At 46.0% G+C, this 5,135-nt stretch overlaps 1 long non-coding RNA gene across 1 annotated transcript; it reads right to left on the bottom strand.

Moving 5' to 3' along the window:
- Positions 1–388: 388 nt before the first annotated feature.
- On the bottom strand, positions 389–4,445 carry LOC123329109. The gene is made up of 3 exons (XR_006544260.1): positions 4,128–4,445; positions 2,317–2,416; positions 389–1,888 (listed from the first exon to the last, which is right to left on the bottom strand). It is a non-coding gene; the product is annotated as an uncharacterized LOC123329109 (long non-coding RNA).
- Positions 4,446–5,135: the final 690 nt, after the last annotated feature.

The raw sequence follows: 5,135 nt of genomic DNA on the forward strand, positions 1-5,135 counted from the left end.
GTTGCCGTTTCCTCCTCCCAGGAAGCTTCCCAACCAGGGATCCAACCTGCATCTCTTGAGTCGCCCGCGTTGGCAAGCAGGTTCTTTACCACTAGCGCCACCTGGGAAGCCCCCTTTCCAAGTATTTACTTTCTTCAATCTGTTTGACAGATAAATATAATACAGAAGCAAAAACATTTCTTCACGCCCACTTAAATCTTCTCCCGTTTCAAAACCGTTCAAATAAAATGAATCTTTCCTGTGGAATCTATTGATTTAAGAAAAGATCCCTCCTAAAGAAAGAAAAGCCATCTTTGATCTGACTTAACAAAAAGATCTAATCAAACAATACAATCTATGAGGAAAAGGGGGGGGAAGAAAACCAAACTTCTTTGAGCCACACCAAATATATGAAAGAGAAAATACTTTATTTAAATGCTGAAAAGGAACACAAAACAGCTTGAAATGTAATAGCCTCTGCAGAGTAACTGAGACCACATGTTGATCTGACATGAGTTCCTCAGACACAATTAAAGGTCACTTCATGTACAAACATCTCATTTCTCACCGAGAGGCTTGAACTGTTCTAGGTGCTTTTGGCCACTGCGGGGCAGGTGCCGCGACCTGGCCCCGTCGGCAAGATGCTGCAGAGAAGAGTAAGGGACCAGTACACAAACCCCGGAAGTCTGCAACCGAGCCCCCGGGAAATGGGCACCCTGGATTTGGGCAGTTCCTGCCTTGAAATCCTAGGCGAGGAGGACGAGATAAATGGCAGAATTCTTGCTAACTCAGAGCCTGTCTCTCTCCCACGGAAGCCGGCTTTACTCAGAAGCAAACAGACTTGCTTTCTGCTTTGCCCACCCACCTCCACATTCACGGGGCCCCAGGCTCCAAAGACTGAAGTCCGGGCGCTGCCCGGGGGCAGGGGGTGCCCCGAGCCACCGCGCTGCGCCGCGATGCCTCCCAGCGGCCGGGGGTTCAAGCCGAGACTCGGGGCGGGAAGGCGGGGTGCTTGGGGAGGAACTCCGAAAGCGCTCTTGGCCCCGTGGCCTCTTTCCACCCTCTCCCTTCCAGAAAGGATGCGCCCAAGGAGGACTTTAAAGTCTTCCCTTCCAAAGGGGAATCACATCTAGAAAGCTTTTCTCATAAGGAGAGAGAGACAGATTATTCGATTGGGAAGAGAAGCAAATCTTAAGAGCAAAATGAGGGAGGATCAAAGGGTCGGTTCGTGTGAACTGAAGACGGGAGCCTTTCCAGGAGGGCAGGACCTTTTCCGATTTCGGGCAAGACATTTTGGAGCCAGCGCGCCAGTGAGGATCAAAATCAAGAAGTGAGTCTGCGTTCCAGAAAGTCACGTGGTCCCTCCCTTTCTCTCTCTCTCTCTCACCGACTTAAAAAGACCTGCCGTCTCTGCACACTGGGGAAATCCGTGGGTGGGGGAGGCAGAAAATGAGAGCAAGGCGCCCTCAGAAAGCAGCGGGAGTCGCCCCCACCTCCCTGCACCCCCCGTTTCCTCTTGCCCGGCGCCCCGCAGACCCCCTGCGACTCACCGCTCTGCTCTCTGTTCCTGGGACCTGGAAGGTCAGCCCCGCGGGCGGCAGATGGTCAAGGAAACCTGGGGTGTTCTCTTTGCAGTGTTCTTATTTGTATTTTTAATTATTCAAGTAAAATCTGCATACATTCTTGTAAAATAATACATTCTTCTAAAATCTCCAAGCAAACAACAAACAAAAAAAAAACCACCTTTCTGTTAGCGTTGGAATCATCTGTGGGGCGTTTTCCAGTTTTAGCTTCCTGGTCTCCACTCTACCAAGTGCTATTCTCAATTTGCTCTGAAGTTTCCAGATCTTATGGATGTTATCTATGAATCTACACAGGAGGAGGAATTAGTGAACCTGAAAGCAGGAACCTGTGACAAAAAAAGATCAATCACTGTTTCTTTGCAAAGTTCAATAAAATTTAAGACAGTTCATCAGGTATGAGTAAGAGAAATAAGAGGGAACCCACATATAAACAACATCAAGAATAAAACCAGGCAATTGTATCCAATATCCTATAATAAACCACTTTGGAAAAGAACATGAAAAAGAATATATATGTATAACTCACGTTGCTGTGCAGCAGCAATTTATACAACATTATAAGTCAACTATACGTCAAGAAAAGAAATTTTAAAAAGAATAAAAACATCTAATTACAGGTAGAGAGCAGACTTTTAAAAAATTTAGGCACTGTTATTCATCATTTGGCTTGAAAGTCTACCTCTAAGGAAACAAATGAATTGCCAGAATTACTCCAGATCTTCTATTTACACCCAAAAGTATTATTTTCCCTTACCTGTTCGCTGGATGCTGCTGCTGCTGCTAAGTCGCTTCAGTTGTGTCCGACTCTGTGCGACCCCATAGACGGCAGCCCACCAGTATATGTTCAATGCCCACTGTAAAAAATAGTGGGGGAACTTGGTTCCTTTTATCATGGAATTACTCTATTCTTAGGGGATAAGACAGGTTCAAGTGTATAGAATTTCTAATCTAAAAATGAGCTCTTTTAGAATTTAATTTAGCTTTTAGAAGCTTCTGTAGTGGATAAACCATGATATCAGAGAGAGAAATTTTCTCAAGAATGACTGACTTTTAATGCTTTCTTTTTTTTTTTTTTAATGCTTTCTTAGACAATTATTAGTTCATCCAATTCCAGGCTGAAGAAGATTGCAATCACTGGGTAGTTTCTTAACGGACAACCCCAAACAACCACAAAACCATGGCCACCCTTCACTTGGAGCTTACTCTGTGCCAAACACAGGCGTTAAGATACTTGGTTCTTGTAATGATTCCAAGGCTGGATGCTATCATTATACCCATTTTATAGATGGCAAAACTGAGGTGTAGAGAGGTTCCCCCAAGGTCACACAGCTTGAGTGACAGAATGGGGATTCCTGTGGGGAGTGGCTATGACTGCTTCGGATGTCACAGGCTGTACCTGCTGCCATAAGAAAATCCAGCTCTTTCTCTCCTTATCACATCTGAACTGGAAACCTCACAATTTCACCCTGGATGGTGCACCTGTCTTACCTAAAGGGCCCTTAGCAAGAAGAGGAGTTTAAAGGAGGAAAACATCCCATGCCCTCAGGAAAGGTGACTAAAGGATTTCAGGGAACAGGGAGGGGCAGTGAGGGTGAGGTTTACCTAACTAGACAGTTCAGGCAGTAAGACTAGAAAGCGCTTCTTAGCCCAGACCTGCACTTCACAAACATCCATACTAATGAAAATTGTCATCGTTACCATTATGTTATTGTTACTCCTTTTATCCCTCCTTAATTGAAAAAAACAATGCCTTTTCTTCTCTCTCCCTCTTTTCTCTGCCCTCCCCCCTCCCCCCACCAAAAAAAAATCCTGACTGACTACGTGTCAGTACACTGGGAAGGCCTGACGGGCTGTGAAGACCGTACCTGCATTCCAGAGGAGAAAAATTACATGTGCCACAGCTATTAAGGGGTAGGCGTAGAGAAATGCTCTTGAGGCTCCGGGTCCTTCTAAATTCCGTCCTCCCTCCACTCCTCCCCCTGCCCCTCGGGAGCTATTTTCACTGTCTTTCCTCTGTCCCCCCACTCCCCATCAAGAGCGGCTTGGGAGAAGCCTGTGGGACCCAGGCCCGGAGTCCCCGCAGTCCCCTTCACTGAGCCTTCTGCAAGGGCAGGGCAGCCACGCCTGCAGTGCTCCCTGTGGCCGTAAACCCCTCCAGGGCCCGACCGAGCTGCCTCCTTTTGTATAGCATTCAATAAATACCTGTTCCTCCATGGAGAAATTGTTCAAATACTCTAGTAACAGAAAATAGAAGATACACTCTGAGAAAGCCATCCTGGGTTTAATTTACACAAGAATGGAATTACTGTTTGGTTTGGGTTTGGTTACTGGAAGTTTCTAGGTGTGTATGTATTTACCTGGAACCGAGTCCCCTGAAATTAGCTGGGGGAGGAGGGGGAAGTCTTTGAAAGGCTCCTTCTTGCTGTTAACTGTTAAGCCCTGTGTGTCTCCCTTCCACCATGATAAGAAAAACACAAACCATTTTCTTTTCTTGAAACCATGACTCCAGTGGCTTTTAAATAGCTGAGCTTCTCTGTGGGCAGAAGAAAGGAAAAAAGAATTCACCTGCATGTGCTTCGTGAGCTCCGTCGAGTTTTAGACATGTTATAACAGCTCAGTTTTTATCTTGTTGTTTTAAGTGAATCAGGTGCTTTCAGATGCTTCAGCAGTCCCTCTATGGGTAGTGAGAGAATTCCCTGTGACCTTTCCAAATTATTAATAATGCTGCGAGTCTGGCTTCTCGGAGTCAGCCGAGAAGCAGGACCGTGGCCGGCCGGCCGGCCGTGGGCTGCCGGTGTTCTGCCGGCCCCCGTTCTCAGGCTTGTGCTCAGAAGACACGTTGAGCAACGTGTTTCTGAATTAAAGTATTACTCAATCTGCTTGCTTTCTTAAGAGGAATTACATTAAACCACTGACCTACGTATGTATGAGATCCTGGTTTTGAACCAGTCAGTAATGAACTTTTAAAGTTTGGTCTACCAAGATGAGTCAATGTGATTGATTTATTAATTAGTAAAAGCCATCCTCTGAAATTACCTTGCATTAATCACAGGTCATGCAAAATATATTCAGTTATTCTGAGGATGGAGGTTTGACAAACTATCCCTCCTTCAGAGACCACAGTCAATTTTAATAACTCTTGCTGGATAAATCATTCATGTTCAGCCTGAAATGATGAGTGGTTGAGGAAATTCCCAAAAGACAAGGGACCCATTCTGGCGAAGATGAAAACTATGCAAAACAGAGACAGGGAGGCGGGGTGAAGCCGGAAACGAGGTTCTGACAATTCTGGATATTCTGGTATCTGCTGCCACTCGCACTGAAGGGATCGACTGTAACTGGATTCTTCTGAGTCAAAAGCTGGTGAAACTATAGAAAACGGGCAGGAAACCCCAGCTGCCAGAACCCAGCCTTTTAGTGAAAGCTGGCTAATGCCTGACCAGGGCAAAAATAAACTGATTCGGGACTCTGCTGGTGGCCCAGTGGCTAGGACTCTATACTCCCAATGCAGGGGGCCTGGGTTCAGGACCTAATCAGGGAACTAGATCCCACATGCAGCAATTAAGACCCAGT

Source organism: Bubalus bubalis, chromosome 14 (genome assembly GCF_019923935.1).
Source record: "Bubalus bubalis isolate 160015118507 breed Murrah chromosome 14, NDDB_SH_1, whole genome shotgun sequence".
Lineage (NCBI taxonomy): Eukaryota > Metazoa > Chordata > Mammalia > Artiodactyla > Bovidae > Bubalus > Bubalus bubalis.